Source organism: Ovis canadensis, chromosome 1 (genome assembly GCF_042477335.2).
Source record: "Ovis canadensis isolate MfBH-ARS-UI-01 breed Bighorn chromosome 1, ARS-UI_OviCan_v2, whole genome shotgun sequence".
In the NCBI taxonomy this organism is placed as follows: Eukaryota; Metazoa; Chordata; class Mammalia; order Artiodactyla; family Bovidae; genus Ovis; species Ovis canadensis.
In genome coordinates, this window is record NC_091245.1 from 128065392 (window position 1) to 128083081 (window position 17690).

The 17690-nt window shown below is 40.6% G+C and overlaps 1 long non-coding RNA gene across 2 annotated transcripts; it reads right to left on the reverse strand.

Annotated features, from left to right (window-relative positions):
- Nucleotides 1–206: 206 nt before the first annotated feature.
- Nucleotides 207–14857, reverse strand: LOC138434091 (uncharacterized). 2 transcript variants are annotated; one of them, XR_011254645.1, is made up of 6 exons: nt 14717–14857; nt 14240–14351; nt 10243–10478; nt 4124–4219; nt 866–1033; nt 207–534 (listed from the first exon to the last, which is right to left on the reverse strand). It is a non-coding gene; the product is annotated as an uncharacterized lncRNA (long non-coding RNA). The 2 variants fall into 2 exon arrangements; XR_011254644.1 differs by lacking the exons at nt 10243–10478; nt 14240–14351 and having other exon boundaries at nt 14717–14856.
- Between the last annotated feature and the right edge of the window lie 2833 nt (nt 14858–17690).

Below are 17690 nucleotides of genomic sequence, written 5' to 3' on the forward strand. Positions count from 1 at the left end.
CCTTCTTTCGCATTCCAGTCCTCTATGATGAAATGGTCATCTTCTTTTGGTGTTAGTTCTAGAAGATCTTATAGGTTTTCATGGAACCATTCAATTTCAGCTTCTTTGGAATTAGTGGTTGTGTTGCAGGAAGGGGAACCCCTTTCAGGGCCCAAAATTGGGTTCTTGTCTAACACTCAGAAATGAATTGTCCAAGGAGACACATGTGCTGACAAAGCAAGTGATTTTATTGGGAAAGGGCACCCAGGTGGAGAGCAGTAGGACAAGGGAACCCAGGAGAACTGCTCTTTCACGTGGCTTTGCAGTCTCGGGTTTTATGGTGCTGGGATTAGTTTCCAGGTTGTCTTTAGCCAATCATTCTGAATCAGAGTCCTTCTTGGTGGTGCAAGTGGTGGTGTATCTCGTTCAGCCAAAATGGATGCCAGTGAGAAGGATTCTGGGAGGTGGTTGGACATGTGGTATCTCCTTTTGACCTTTCCCGAACTCTCCTGGTTGGCAGTGGCTTATTAGCTCCATATTCCTTACCAGGATCTCCTGCCATAAAACATTCATGTGAATGGTTACTAAAGGGCCTGGGCAGGGTGGGCAGTTTCGGTCAGTGTGCTTCCCCTAACACCTCCCCACTGAGAGACTTCATACTCAAGATACTTCTTGAGAATTTGGGCAAAGGTTTCTTTCTTCTATAACTTCTTCCTGCTGAGCAAGGGTGTAGGCCTGCCTAGCAGAGCAGAAGCCTTTCTCTACCTGATCTAAGTTGAGGTATATTTTTGCCTGAAACCAGCAATCACCCTTATAATAACAGCAATTTAGTTTGAAACTGTTGGCTTCTCTCAGAGATGAAATAGACAGGGGCCAAACAGGAGACCTAACAGGATGGTCATCTCTGGTCCTTGGAAACAGAAGGCAACATTTGGGGTGAGGGCTGCAGGTTTTGTGACTTTGATTGGCTGGTGGTGATACAACAGAACTGTGCTTCAGGAATCTTGTGCTCATTCTGAAGTTACCATCCTCCACCTGGGTGGGGGCCCCAGTTCTGTAAAAGAACACAAAGACATTATTATGCATATTTCTTTGAGTGGGAACCAGGACCCTCTCTCAAGGCTGATTGTTCCTCCTTTGTTTCTGTATCCCCTCCCTTCCCTGATTAGCAATTGTTTGAATCCACCCTTTGGACCTCACGGAAGGTCAAGGAGGCTGACTGAAGCCTATATCCTACAGACAGGAAATGGAGAACGCAGAACAGATCTCTACTCCAGAGCCCCACAGAGTCATGCACATTTTTAATTCAGGGAACTGGGCAACTATGACTGTGATAACTTCCTGCCAAAATGGGGCATAGGATTGCCTCAGCTTGGGGAATAGACACTGAATTGGAAGTATTCCTGAGTTCCAAGTCCTAGATCTGAGCCTTATGTGATTAAAATCTCAATCCTTTGGTCTGCCATTTTGGTGTAACAGACCCAATTAGAAGTAGTTGGAGGAATGATAGCTGGAATTTTAATAGACAAAATAAACATTTGTTTTTAGAAGAAGAGACCTGAAACCCAGTCTGGACCTGGCACTTCAGGGAGACTTGTAGCCAGGTAGCCAGTTGCCTAGTTTTATAAAAAGTAAGGTTGCAGTTACTAGCTTCTAGCAGACGTTGTTTTGAGAATGGTGGTATCAAAGCCTGACACAATGCAGAAAACTCAAGTGTTTAGCAATACAAGGTCTAGTCTGAAATTACACCCATTGTATCACCTAGTTATTTCCCAGGATGTCTGAACCATAGCTATTCTATTTTGACTTTTAATTGTAAAATTTTCCTGATTAACCGAAGCAGATGTCACCATTAATGATGCCAGTGTTTCTCTAGGTATGAGAAGATGCAAGAATTGGGACTCATAAAATCTTCTCCTGAAAAGATCTGACTATCTGAAGGCCTGTTCTGGCAGTTTTTCCCAGAGCACAGAGTGTTTCATTCCTGATTTTCACCCTGAACTCCTTTCAGGGGAGTTGAAGGTCAGCAGATGCAATGGTCATGATTTAATCTTTGAAGATGTAGATGGCAAGTATCAGTTTTCAGCTGACAGAGCCCCTTTTTGCTCATAAACTTAACCGTGATTTCGAGGGGGACATTTCATAACCATTTTATCCCACGGTGTCAAGAAAGTCCATTCTCAGGTTTGGCAAAGATTTTTCTGACAGGTCACTCAATGTGCTGTTACTGGAATAGGCCATAAAACAATATCCAAAATTCTCTGGACCACCTGTCATACAAGCCTTTTGGTCCCATAAAACATTCCCTCTTGTTGCTTCTTTCCATATCTAGAGCTACACTGTTACCATCAACCTTCTCACATGGAACTATACATTATTTTATCAGAGGCCTCAGTCACACATTTGGCAGTGTAAGAAACAGAAATTTTGTAAAACAGGTGAACTACAAATAACATAGCCAGCGGTATTAGTAAAATCATAAGTAAGACTTAATAGATTCCATTAGATATAGCCCAGTATATCCCAGGTCATCTGACTACTCTACTCTCTACGAATCTTTATCTTACAGGGAACTTATATATTGGCACTGTCTATAGGTACATAGCCCAGTTTACTACACTGATAATCCTTCAGTTCAGTTCAGTTGCTCATTCGTGTCCGACTCTTTGTGACCCCATGAATCGCAGCACGCCAGGCCTCCCTGCCCATCACCAACTCCAAGAGTTCACTCAGATCATGTCCATTGAGTCAGTGATGCCATCCAGCCATCTCATCCTCTGTCGTCCCCTTCTCCTCCTGCTCGCAATCCCTCCCACCATCACAGTCTTTTCCAATGAGTCAACACTTCACATGAGGTGGCCAAAGTACTGGAGTTTCAGCTTTAGCATCATTCCTCCCAAAGAAATCCCAGGGTTGATCTCCTTCAGAATGGACTGGTTGCATCTCCTTGCAGTCCAAGGGACTCTCAAGAGTTTTCTCCAGCACCACTGTTCAAAAACATCAATTCTTCAGGCACTCAGCCTTCTTCACAGTCCAACTCTCACATTCATACATGACCACAGGAAAAACAATAGCCTTGACTAGACGGACCTTAGTCGGCAAAGTAATGTCTCTGCTTTTGAATATACTATCTAGGTTGGTCATAACTTTTCTTTCAAAGAGTAAGCGTCTTTTAATTTCATGGCTGCAATCTCCATCTGCAGTGATTTTGGAGCCCCCCAAAATAAAGTCTGACACTGTTTTCCCTGTTTCCCCATCTATTTCCCATGAAGTTATGGGACCGGATGCCATGATCTTCGTTTTCTGAATGTTGAGCTTTAATCCAACTTTTTCACTCTCCACTTTCACTTTCATCAAGAGGCTTTTTAGTTCCTCTTCACTTTCTGCCATAAGGGTGGTGTCATCTGCATATCTGAGGTTATTGATATTTCTCCCAGCAATCTTGATTATCCTTAGTATGATTTAATTGTTTCCAACATAGAGGAGACTTTAAACCTAAATTACCATAGCCTGGTGTTATCTATATAAGTCCATCCCATAACTGTAGGAGATTTTTCTCTTTGCTGAAACTTTGCTTTTTGCTCTGATTTAGCTTGAGTAATAGAAGAAAGCTCCAATTTATGGCCAAGTCAGAGCAGGCATTATTAATTGTCCAGGTGAGCAGATCCCATCTAGTAATATCAATAATGACCTGAATATGACTATAATTTTTTTTAAGTAAATTTTCTCAGGGCCAACAGGTTAGAGCCTTGTAGTGGAGAAATATACCAAGGTAACCCTGAACTAGGCACAAGCAATTGGCCACAGACCCAACAATTGGATAGATTTCTAAAACTAGCACAGGATCAGGCCTATGATAGAAAAGCGTTTGATTTATATGCAAAGGTCTAAGAAGTCAAGAAGGCATTATAAATGATCATAAGAATTAGGCCCAGCATCTTGGGCAAGCTGTCTACCTCTGATGTCATTGTCTTCTCATCCTGGTGTAGGGTAGTTTCTCCTCTGTTTGAGCATCATTTTAAGGTGAGATCAGGTCAGCTCTCTTCTCTATACACCAGTCCAGTGTAGAGGCCTTTGGAAGTGGGAATTAATGTAAAAGTCAATTTCCCTTCAGTTTCATTGTGCATGAGCTAGTTAAGAGTACCTGAAAAAAGAGTCCTTCCATCCAGGTTGGAGATAGTCCCTTAAATTATGTCTTCTTCCAGTCCTGGTTGCAGGTCATGAGGTGACTGATCTTCATCTAAAGATAAATTACTGAGATAAGCTTCAGAAACAAACTTAGTGTGTTCTTTAAGAATTCAATTAAATCTTACATTAATATCACATAACACCAAAGAACTATCCAAGAAATGAGTCTTACTAGATGTAGATCTCCATTAACAAACTGGGATGTAACCTTTATTGAAACATCTTTTTCCCCTAAAATTACCCTCATTTTATCAAATATAACCAAATTAAGGTTAGTTTCTTTGCAAAATAGGCCTACTCATACTAATTTTGGCCAGATGATTTATATAACCATAATTGATCATAGACTTTTTATTTTGCTGAAATATTTATAGAGTCTAGATTGAACTTTTAAAATAAAACAGAACTTGGAAACTCACACCTTATCACAGATTTCACCTAACAAACCTGGGTGAATTCTTCCCTTTCTAAGGTCTCAAAAATTCCTTGAGATTTTTGTACCTGTTATGAGATAAACTTCCTAATTCATTTGACAAACTTACTGGAAACCTAAGAGTTTCCAATTTCTGGAGGAGTCAGATAGAAAGAAAATATAATTGTTTTGTTTCTAATGTATAATTTTACCAAATTATTGTCATAATTAGTTTGAGAGGAAGGTTTTCCCTACTCTAGGAAAGTATAAGATTCAAACCCATAATTTTTCAGATAGAAACCATAAAAGTTACAAGCATATTTGCTGGCTCATTCAGTCCTTTGTTAACTTTTGTGAAGTCATCAGGTTTTTGATTAGAATACCAGGACATATCAGAATGTTAAGAACTCCATATAATTTCTAGGATATCTATATTAGTAATTCAAAGGACTGAATGAGCCAGCAAATATGCTTATAACTTTTATGGTTTCTATCTGAAAAATTATGGGTTTGAATCTTATACTTTCCTAGAGTAGGGAAAACCTTCCTCTCAAACTAATTATGACAATAATTTGGTAAAATTATACATTAGAAACATGAGTAATAATACTCATTTGATAATATTTTTTCATGTAATTTAACCAACAAAAAAGGCACAGTTAGTTTAATATCTCTCTTTGGGATGTTTCAAGGGTCCTCTGAAGCATCCCAAAGTTAGCTAGAGGTCAAAGGAACTTCAGAAGAATTCTATTTAGGAAGTTTTGTTCCAAAAAAAATCAATTAAAAGGGTTTAAAACATTTGGTCAGATTTAGTCAATGTTCCAGAGAAGGCGATGGCACCCCACTCCAGTACTCTTGCCCGGAACATCCCATGGACGGAGGAGTTTTGTAGGCTGAAGTCCATGGGGTCGCTAAGAGTTGGACACGACTGAGCAACTTCACTTTCACTTTTTACTTTCATGCATGGAGAAGGAAATGGCAACCCACTCTTACCTGGAGAATCCAAGGAACTGGGGGGCCTGGTGGGCTGCCACCTATGGGGTCGCACAGAGTTGGACACGACTGAAGCGACTTAGCAGCAGCAGTCAATGTTGATGGGTGTATCATTTAGCTTGTTGATGTGTCTCAATGGGCATTTTATAGATTTTTGAGCATAAATACCAGTGATAATTTCTAAAACCCTTGCTTTCTTAGGACATTTTAGGATGGCACCAAACATTATTAATTTATAGTCCCAAATCTCTAGTTTTTTTGTAAAAGGAAATTAGTGTTTAGTACTAAATGTTTCAAAATCTTATTTTATTTTGGAAATGACCTAACTATTCAATAGACTTCCAACACTTATTTCAGCACAACTCTTAGAAATTCAAGTTACCCCAATCTGGAAAAACTATTTTAATCAGACATTTCTAAAGGATAATTATTCTTAATAGAGTTTATCTAAAAGTTCATGTGTCATTTACTTTTTTTTAGAAGTTTTTCACTTGAGGTAATTTCCTGGTTGACAAACTTGTAACAGATATGATTATATTTAACTTATATTAAACCTAGGCACGATGAAAATATTCTACTTAATGTTAATTACTTGAAGACATGTCTATATTAGATCGGTCAACAAACAAACAGTCAGTTCAGTTCAGTTCAGTCGCTCGGTCGTGTCTGACTCTTTGCGACCCCATGAATCACAGCATGCCAGGCCTCCCTGTCCATCACCAACTCCAAGAGTTCACTCAGATTCATGTCCATCGAGTCAGTGATGCCATCCAACCATCTCATCCTCTGTAGTCCCCTCCTTCTCCTCCTGCCCCCAAGCTCTCCCAGCATCAGAATCTTTTCCAATGAGTCAACACTTCACATGAGGTGGCCAAAGTACTGGAGTTTCAGCTTTAGCATCATTCCTTCCAAAGAAATCCCAGGGTTGATCTCCTTCAGAATGGACTGGTTGGATCTCCTTGCAGTCCAAGGGACTCTCAAGAGTCTTCTCCAACACCACAGTTCAAAAGCATCAATTCTTCGGCGCTCAGCTTTCTTCACAGTCCAACTCTTACATCCATACATGACCACTGGAAAAACCATAGCCTTGACTAGACGGACCTTAGTCGGCAAAGTAATGTCTCTGCTTTTGAATATGCTATCTAGGTTGGCCATAACTTTTCTTCCAAGGAGTAAGAAAACGTCTTTTAATTTCATGGCTGCAATCACCATCTGCAGTGATTTTGGAGCCCAAAAGAATCAAATCTGACACTGTTTCCCCATCTATTTCCCATAAAGTGATGGGACCGGATGCCATGATCTTCATTTTCTGAATGTTGAGCTTTAAGCCAACTTTTTCGCTCTCCTCTTTTACTTTCATCAAGAGGCTTTTTATTTCCTCTTCACTTTCTGCCATAAGGGTGGTGTCATCTGCATACCTGAGGTTATTGATATTTCTCCCGGCAATCTTGATTCCAGCTTGTATTTCTTCCAGTCCAGCGTTTCTCATGATGTACTCTTCATACAAGTTAAATAAGCAGGGTGACAATATACAGCCTGGAAGTACTCCTTTCCTATTTGGAACCAGTCTGTTGTTCCATGTCCAGTTCTAACTGTTGCTTCCTGACCTGCATACAAATTTCTCAAGAGGCAGGTTAGGTGGTCTGGTATTCCCTCTCTCAGAATTTTCCACAGTTTATTGTGATCCACACAGTCAAAGGCTTTGGCATAGTCAATCAAGCAGAAATAGATGTTTTTCTGGAACTCTCCTGCTTTTTCCATGATCCAGCAGATGTTGGCAATTTGATCTCTGGTTCCTCTGCCTTTTCTAAAACCAGCTTGAACATCTGGAAGTTCACGGTTCACGTATTGCTGAAGCCTGGCTTGGAGAATTTTGAGCATTACTTTACTAGCATGTGAGATGAGTGCAATTGTGCGGTAGTTTGAGCATTCTTTGGCATTGCCTTTCTTTGGGATTGGAATGAAAACTGACATTTTCCAGTCCTGCGGCCACTGCTGAGTTGTCCAAATTTGCTGGCATATTGAGTGCAGCACTTTCACAGCATCATCTTTCAGGATTTGAGACAGCTCAACTGCAATTCCATTACCTCCACTAGCTTTGTTCTAAGGCCCACTTGACTTCACATTCCAGGATGTCTGGCTCTAAATGAGTGATCTCATCATCATGTTTATCTGGGTCATGATGATCTTTTTTGTACAGTTCTTCTGTGTATTCTTGCCACCTCTCCTTAATATCTTCTGCTTATGTTAGGTCCATACCATTTCTGTCCTTTATCGAGCCCATCTTTGCATGAAATGTTCCCTTCGTATCTCTAATTTTCTTGAAGAGATCTCTAGTCTTTCCCATTCTGTTCTTTTCCTCTATTTCTTTGCACTGATTGCTGAAGAAGGCTTTCTTATCTCTTCTTACTATTCTCTGAAACTCTGCATTCAGATGCTTATATCTTTCCTTTTCTCCTTTGTTTTTCACCTCTCTTCTTTTCACAGCTATTTGTAAGGCCTCCCCAGACAGCCATTTTGCTTTTTTGCATTTCTTTTCCATGGGGATGGTCTTGATCCCTGTCTCCTGTACAATGTCACGAACTTCATTCCATAGTTCATCAGGCACTCTATCTATCAGATCTTGTAGGAGATATCAAGAGATTACGAGTGAAATGACATAAAACAACAAGACACACATACAAGAGACAGACACACTCTGGCCAGAGGAAAAATAATAACTGTGCAAGCAAGCAGGCTCACGGTTTATTTTTATGTAGCCCCCCTGGGCAGAATTCCAGACTGTATGACCAAACTTGTTCAGTACAGCACATGTGCATAAATTTTATCATACAGCAAAAGGGAGTGAAATTCCAGCCTACTGCAGAGTCTGTCCAGAGCCGTTATCACAAGAAGGGAATGTTCCCTTATTTGCAAGGGACCATTAATCTCAAGGCTGTGTCCATCTTCTTGGCAGAACATCTTGTTTGCAAGCAGTATATCTTCACTTTTTCCCTATTGTGGCTGCATTAACCCTTCATCTCTCCCTTTTTTAATTTTATTTAAGCCCTCAAGACATTTGTATTGATGCTCTGTAGAGCAAGGCGTAAAGCTGTAGGCGGCCAACCTCCAGCCTCGCCAGCCCCTCTCGCAGCTGTGCCTGTCTTAGTTTGCCCTCCTCTGAGGGTCTTACTTGTCATTGGCTATCCGGCCACCTCTTGGGGGCTAGGCGGAATCTCTCTAGATGATGGGCATCTAGAACTCTTTTTATTTATATGTCTCGGTTAATTTCTTGAAGGGCTCATGTTAAATGGTACAGGTGTTATACAAAACTGAGAAGAATTCCAATCACATTTCAACACACTTCGTGTAGATAAAACAGCTAATTGATCTCCAAGCCAGGAAATGGTGTGTTGAAGATTGAGCACATCGGTAGCAAATTGTGCATCCACATCTCGCTGTTGTTGCCATAACAAATGAGAGTCTTTATGCCAATCCTGAACAAAATCAACTGTTTGAATCCCTTGGTGTAACGTGAGGCCTGCTATTGCTGTTGCAGTTACTGACACAACTGCTAGAGTCAAAGCAATGACCATACCAAGCATGCGTCGAGATCGATGTAGCAAAGTCTGTACAGTGGTTACTAGATGAGAGACAGCAAAAGAATCTGACCATGGCCTAGTTAACTTATAGGCAACCATACTTCTGTCCAAGCTTTAACAATTACTAACGAAAATTAGAGTTATAGGCTCATCTTTCAAATACTTTCCACCAAGATTGATTTACACATTGAGTTAGATTACAATAATCACATGACACAGACCCCACAGTATCATTCCAAGTCCAATTCCCATATAACAATGCAAAAGGATATTTTACACATGCCATTGCGGAATAAGATCTATTAACATGTAAATTAACATGAAATGGACCCTAAGAGTCGCCACTATCCATAGTATAGTTTCCTGACCAAAACAGTAAGATTATCAGAAACTGCCCATAGTTTCCAAATATCCCCTTGAATGTGTGGATATCCCTGCAATTGTAATTGAGGAGTGACAAGTGCAAATTGCTGCCATTTAATTGTTTTATTACCATTGCCCATAAAAGTGCTATTTGCACGATGCCACTTAAGAGATTTATTTGATCATTTTTCTAAGAATTACCCATAATCTGGACTCCAATCTACAATGATAGACCCAGAATAATTCATGACTTTAAAGGGTCGATGACCTTGGCAACGTTCCCATTCCAAAGATTCTAGAGAAGGAGCAAAAAAAGTTAACAGGACATAGTGACATATGTATTCCATTATGAATGCCAATCGGTTCTGTTGAGGTGTTAAAGCCCCTGGTGGAAACAAGCACAGTAAAAGTAGCAAAATGATAATTATTGTATTTTACCCCCTATGTATTATAGGAATGATGAGAATGTTCTTTGGTGGACAGACAAAAGGGGTGCCCTCCTATGCACAAAGGAATACCTTCCATTGCAATTGTCAAATTACTAATATTATATTGTTGTTTATGATGAGATAGTTGTTCTATTCCCCCACAAGCTGGTGGGGGAAGGAAGGCAGTCTCATTAGTGCATACCTGCGCTTTTGGTTCCCCCCAGGAAATTACTCTTACTAATGGGGGATTAGGTATACATGCCCAATATGTATGATTACTTGCCGATACACCGATTACCTGACATGTTACCACCGCCATCATGGCAAGCAAAAGATTGGTAGGATTCAGAGGTTGTCCTGCTTTCATTAACGTTTTTTCTGCTTCCTGGGTCAACTTTTTCATTTGACCCCACGTAGGAGGTGTTGCTTCCCTTGTACGAAAAGTAAAGCTCCTCTGCATAGTAAGCTCTTCAAATTTTTGAACAAAGGGATCAGCCATTGTTGATTTTGATTCATCTCACTGGGGTCCAAAACCTGTAATTATTAACACAAATGAAAGCATACCCTCATCCCAGATATATTAATGATGTTGGGATCCAGCCTTTCTCTTTATCTTTATACCAAATTGGCGTATTCAAGATCTTCTTGTCTTCTTTTTTCCCTTGAAAATGCAACTCTGCTGCTGATAGATTTCCCTTGCTCCAAATATTCAAAAAATTTAGGGTAAGTAAGGTTTTATTCAAAATGTCTTTAGGTTTCATAAATCTCTCCTGTTCCCCCTTTTTTATTTTTTCAAGATATTCACACAAGGTATGATTAGCTCTTTCAATGATAGTTTTCCTTTGAGTATTATAAGGAATACCAAAAGTATGAGTTATATGGTATTGGGATAAAAAGTGAGCTAATTTTGCGGATTGGTAGGCAGGTGCATTATCAGTTTTCAATTCAATTTGTAATCCCATAACTGCAAAACAAGATAACAAATGAGTAATAACAGCGTCAGCCTTTTCAGAATGTAATGCAGTGGCCCATTGAAAATGTGTATACGTATCTATAGTATGATGCACATATTTTTGTTGTCCGAAAGAAGAAATGTAAATTACATCCATTTGCCATATTTGATCTGCTTGTTGTCCTCTTACGTTGACACCTGGTGAGGTAAACAGTAAAGCAAAGGGTGCACATATGGAACAAGAACAAACAATATTTTGAGCTTGTTTTCGAGTAATAGCATGAGATTTTTGTAACTCTTTGGAATTGGTATGCTGTAAGAGATGTTCTTGTTTTGCTGCTTCTATAGGATAAAGTAAGGCATCAATTGTAGTATTTTTATTTGCATCTGTAAAAATAGTGGGTCCCTTAATTGGAACATCTGAAATTGGGGATTGAGATATCATAGAGTTAGTCTGGAGAAAATCAATCAATTTAGATGACGGATAGTGATTAGAAAACGAACCAGGAAATGAGGCAAGAGAAATTTGCCAGTTTTCATTAAATTGTAAACATCGAGATATTTGAGCAGTTGTTAATTGAGTAACAATCTGGTATGGTTCATATCATGACAATTGTAAAATACGATGGCGACCTTTCTGTATAAGGAAGGCTAATTTATCCATATATGTAGTCAATTTTTTGGAAAAGCTGTTAGGTAAGAAAATCCAACCTATTAATCCTTTTTCTTGAGCAATTACACCAGATGGAGAATAAGGGGTATGAAATGTTATAAAGGAAATAGGTTGAGACTCATGTAAGTCAGTCAAAAAACTGTCATTTAGTCGTTGCTCAACAAATTGAAGTTCCTGTAAAGCCAATGGGGTTAAAGTTCGGGGGCTATCCAGAGCTATATCTCCCTCTAAAGTAGAAAACAAATGTCATAATTGATAAGTAGGAATCCTAAGTACCTGGCATAGCCAATGATATCTCCCAATAACTTTTGAAAATCATTTAAAGTTTTGAGGTGGTCTCTTCTAATTTGCAACTTGTACTTTTAGAAAGAATTCATCATGTTCAACAATATTAGGAACTACTAATAGGAGATCATCCATATAATTGGGGTATTCTTGAAGGAGGGATTGTAAAGAGCGAGCTATGAATTCTTAACATAAAGTAGGACTATTTGTCATTCCCTGTGGTAAGACTGTCCATTGATAACGCTTAACAGGCTGAGCATGATTAAGAACAGGAATTGTAAAAGCAAATTTATCTCTATCTTGTAATTGTAGGGGAATGGCAAAAAAACAGTCCTTAAGATCTAGCACCATTAAGGACCAGTTCTGAGGAATAAGAGCTGGAGAGGGGAGTCCCAATTGTAATGCTTCCATAGGTTCAATACACTTATTAATTTCTCATAAATCAGTTAACATTTTCCTCTTTTAGATTTCTTTTTTACACAAAAACAGGAGAATTCCAGGGAGAGGTAGAGGGCTATATATGACCAAGTTGGAGTTGTTCTTGTACTAATTGTTTTAATGCCTCGAGCTTCATTTGTGGTAATGGCCACTGTTCAACCCATTTTGGAGTATTAGTTAACCATTTTAATGGGAGTGCTCAAGGAATTTGAGCAGTGGCTACTAGTTTTCCAGTGGAATGGTTATAAAAGCCCCCAAAGGAGAGAGAAGATCTCTTCCCCAAATATTAATAGGTATGTTTACAATATAAAAGGCAACAGATATTGATCTTCCATTATGGAATTGGTATTGCAAGGGACGGGTACTCTTCCAGACATCTGTAATAGAGCCCAGTCCCGTCAGCATTAGAGGGCTTTTTTCTTTCTTCTTTTCCAATCTTGGGGCCATTGTTGAGAAGAAATAACTGAAACATTTGCCCCTGTGTCTATTAGTCCCTCAAAGCTTTTTCCTTGTATAATCAAGGAGAGAACAGGGCGAGAATCTTTGATAAGCATTTCCCAAAATATATGTCGCCCAGTACTTCCAAATCCTCCTGTTCGTTCATTAGGAAGAGCCAAAAAGGGATGATAAGGTAGGAGAAGTATTTGAGCAATACGTTCCTCAGCTAACAATGAAAGCGTGGTAGAAGTAGAAGCCATAATCAAAATTTCCCCAATATAGTCGGAGTCTATTACCCCAGGAATTATGGTTAGACTTCTCAAAGCTGCACTGCTACGGCCTAATATTAAGCCAAAGGTGCCTTTAGGCAGTGGTCCAAATACATTTGTTTTTAATTTGTAAATGCCTCCTCCTGGTGACAAAAGAACATTCTCAGCTAGTGGCAAATCAGCAGTAGCACTCCCTGAAGTAGCAGACCGCAAGTCTGAAATCATCATTTGAGGTCCTTTTAATGAGGCATTGACTGGTAACTGTTGTTGGGAGGGAACAGGGTTGGGGTATGCGGGATGGCAGGAGGACAGAGAGGAAAAGTCCCCGGTATACTTTTGCATTCAGTATTTGCATTTTCAAATGCTAAAGTTTGTAATAATATCTCTGCAATTTCATCCCTCCCTATAGCTCATTCCATAGCTACTCTCAATCTTGCTAGAAAATCAGTATATGGGTCATTGGGGCCTTGTATTATCTTAACAAAGGAGGGCTGGGTGTGGTCAGTAGGCACCACACGACGCCATGCTTGTAAAAAGACCTGGTGGACTTGTTGTAAGTCCTGATCAGAGTACTGAGCCTGTTCTCTTAAAGCCTGATAATGGCCCTCTCCCATTAATTTATTATCGAGACGACCAGGGGGACTCTGTCCTTCATTAATCTGAGCCTGCTTTCTAGCTTCTTCTTCCCACCAGCTACGAAGTTGCAACCATTGAGAGCTCTCCAAGACAGCTTGGGCAATAGATTCCCAATCTAATGGAATGATTAATTTGCCTTTTCCCAATGATTCTAGCATAGCCAAAACAAAGGGAGATTGAGGACCGTATTGCGCTACTGCAGCTTTAAGATCTTTAAAAAATTTGTATTCCAAAGGAGTGTATTGAATATTTATCGCATTGTCATTTTGCTGTCACTGGATGGAAAATAATTGTGGAGGATCGATAAAACCACTAGGGGGAGCAGGCGAGTCATCATCATGAAGCATAGGCAAAGGAAAGGAGAACTGATAATGCTCCTTGCCCACATCGGGTGGATCAACCGCAGTGGGGAAAAGAGAAGCATAAGGAGGAGCAGAAGGCGCAGATTTTTTCTCCCTACGGGATCTCTACCATTCCCGAAATAGATGGGTCATTTCTTTAATCTCTTTACCCTCCTCTGACAAAACCAAAGAAGCCTCTGAATCTGATTCTGAACTGTCAGATATTTCACCATTTCCAGAAGGAGGCTTACTTGTATCCTTACCTTCAGGCAATGCAGAAACCCCACCAACGTTTGGCATATCCTCATAAATTGTTTCTTCCTTCATTGAAGCATTAGATTTAGTCTCATTATCAGTAGATAGCAAAGTCAAAGCCTGTGTTATAGCATTACATAAAGTCCATAACTTCAAAGGGATCACATTACCCTTCTGATGTTGCTTTCTCAATTTTTTTTCTTTTTTGGAATTATTTTCTATTCCTTCAAGTTTAACTGTAACTTAGTTTGATATTGAAACCAATGACAATATTGCTCCACCAAGCGAAAGAGCTCACTCAATCGACGAGTCAAGGCCTTAACGCCTATGGAGTGGAGAAGTCCTTTGACTAACTCCATATACATGAATTCCCTTAGCAATTCTCCATGATTTTCTGAAAGTTCCCCTGCTAGGGTGAGGAATTCCCCATGATTTTCCCGAAAGTTCCCCTGCTATGGATTTAAAATCCCCCTGGGGTTACTCACCCTTTCGGTTTCACTCGAGCCCCACGTTGGGCGCCAGATGTAGGAGATTTCTGGAGATTACAAGTGAAATGACCTAAAACAACAAGACACACATACAAGAGACAGACACACTCTGGCCAGAGGAAAAATAATAACTGCGCAAGCAAGCAGGCTCATGGTTTATTTTTATGTAGCCCCCCCCCCCCCCCCCCCCGGGCAGAATTCCAGACTGTATGACCAAACTTGTTCAGTACAGCACATGTGCATAAATGTTATCATACAGCAAAAGGGAGTGAAATTCCGGCCTACTGCAGAGTCTATCCAGAGCCCTTATCACAAGAAGGGAATGTTCCCTTGTTTGCAAGGGACCATTAATCTCAAGGCTGTGTCCATCTTCTTGGCAGAACATCTTGTTTGCAAGCAGTACATCTCCACTTTTTCCCTATTGTGGTCGCATTAACCCTTCAGATCTAGGCCCTTAAATATCTTTCTCACTTCCACTGTATAATCTTAAGGGATTTGATTTAGGTCATGCCTGAATGGTCTAGTGGCTTTCCCTACTTTCTTCAATTTGAGTCTGAATTTGGTAATAAGGAGTTCATGATCTGAGCCACAGTCAGCTCCTGGTCTTGTTTTTGTTGACTGTATAGAGCTTCTCCATCTTTGGCTGCAAAGAAGATAATCAATCTGATTTCGGTGTTGACCATCTGGTGATGTCCATGTGTAGAGTCTTCTCTTGTGTTGTTGGAAGAGGGTGTTTGCTATGACCAGTGCATTTTCTTGGCAAAACTCTATTAGTCTTTGCCCTGCTTCATTCCACATTCCAAGGCCAAATTTGCCTGTTCCTCCAGGTGTTTCTTGACTTCCTACTTTTGCATTCCAGTCCCCTATAATGAAAAGGACATTAATATCAGGAATTTAATACTGAATAATTCCCAGGTCACATGAATCTGGAATTTATTATTTAATTTAAAATTATTTTATTTGATTTGTAAGCACTTACCTTTTTTTAAGCCAATTAAATAGAGCTCATTTACAAATTAATCTCAAAAATATTAACCAGAGACAAACACATACCAAGACATACTTAGACAGACACAATGCAAGATCTAGCTTCATTTTCTAAACTTAGTCATGAATTGGATGTTATGATATAAAATTTACTAGTTTATAAAAAACAGTTGGAATAAATAAAATTTTTAAAAGCTTTTCCCCATATTTCCTCAGTCTCAGGAGTTAGAGATGGTCTAGATTAAGTGTTCCTGAGAGCCCTGACTCAAGGCACAGAGAAAGGAAATCAAGTTCTAACAAAATGGTGGCAGGTCTAAACCAAATTGTGGCCAGACAAAGCAAAATGGCTGTCAAAAATCACAACACAGAACAGAGTTAAAATACACACATAGACCTGGCAGTCCTTATCAGACACTCTGTTTAATACAAGTATACAGTCTCTCAGAAAACCTCTTATAAAGACACAAAACTTCAGAGCCAATTATTAACAGAGTAAATGAAAATATCTCAGATCTTCAAAGATTTCAAAGAGAGGAAAGGAAACCAGGTTGAAAGAAGAAGGGGGAGGAGGCAGGAGAGGGGGGCAAAAGGAGTGGCCTTACAGCCATCTCCTGCCACCTGCAGATACCCAGGCATTATGGGACTTTACCTTGGGCCTCCAGAAAAGGGAGGCCTGGAACTCAGCCCTACCAGGAACCAGACCAGAACAGAACCAGAATTCGAGTTCTCTGCCAAAACAAGGTGATCAGTCTCCAATCCTCAGCTCAGGTTGAGGCCCTTCAACCAGATTCCTGCATCCAGGACTGGGGGACTAGAAAAAAGGGGAAGGATAGGAAGGGTTAAGGAGAGGAAAGAGAGAGGGAAGGCAGGGGAGGTCAATAAAGTTCCTTGTTCCTTACCCAGTCGGGGCATTCTGGCCAGTTGTCTAGGTCAGGAGGAGACCAGGATCAGAAGGGTCCCCGTGGCAGCCACTGGGTCTGGTCCTTTGGTGGGCAAGCTGGTCCCTGAGTACCCCGAGTGGTCAGGATGTCAGTCACCACAAAGCGTCCCTGCCAGAGTTGCCATTTGTTGCAGGAAGGGGGACCCCTTCCAGGGCCTGAAACTAGACTCTTGTCTAACACTTGGAAATGAATTGTCTGAGGAGACATGTGCCGACAAAGCAAGCGATTTTATTGGGAAAGGGCCCTCGGGTGGAGAGCAGTAAGGTAAGGGAACCCAGGAGAACTACTCTGCACCTGGTTTTATGGTGGTGGGAGTAGTTTCCCGGTTGTCTTTAGCCAATCATTCTGACTCAGAGTCCTTTCTGGTGGTGCAAGTGGTGCTGCATCATGTTCAGCCAAGATGGATACCATAGAGCAGGATTCTGGGAGGTGGACATGTGGTGTCTCCTTTTGACCTTTTCTGATCTCTTCCAGTTGGGGGGTGATTTATTAGTTCTGAGTTCCTTACCAGGACCTCCTGTAGTAAAACAACTCATGAAATGGTGTCTATGGTGCCTGGCCAAGGTGGGCGGTTTCAGTCAGTGTGTTTCCCCTAAGGGCATAGACTTGGGTTCAGTTCAGTTCACTTCACTTCAGTCGCTCAGTCGTGTCCAACTCTTTGCAACTCCATGAATCACAACACGACAGGCCTCCCTGTCCATCACCAACTCCCGGGGTTTACTCAAACTCATGTCCATCGTGGGTGATGCCATCTAGCCATCTCATGCTCTGTCGTCCCCTTCTCCTCTTGCCCTCAATCTCCCAGCATCAGAGTCTTTTCCAATGAGTCAACTCTTCGCATGAGGTGGCCAAAGTATTGGAGCTCCAGCTTCAGCAATCAAGCCTTCCAGTGAACACCCAGGACTGATCTCCTTTAGAATGGACTGGTTGGACCTCCTTGCAGTGCAAGGACTCTCAAGAGTCTTCTCCAATGCCACAGTTCAAAAGCATCAATTCTCTGGTGCTCAACTTTCTTCACAGTCCAACACTTACACCCATACATG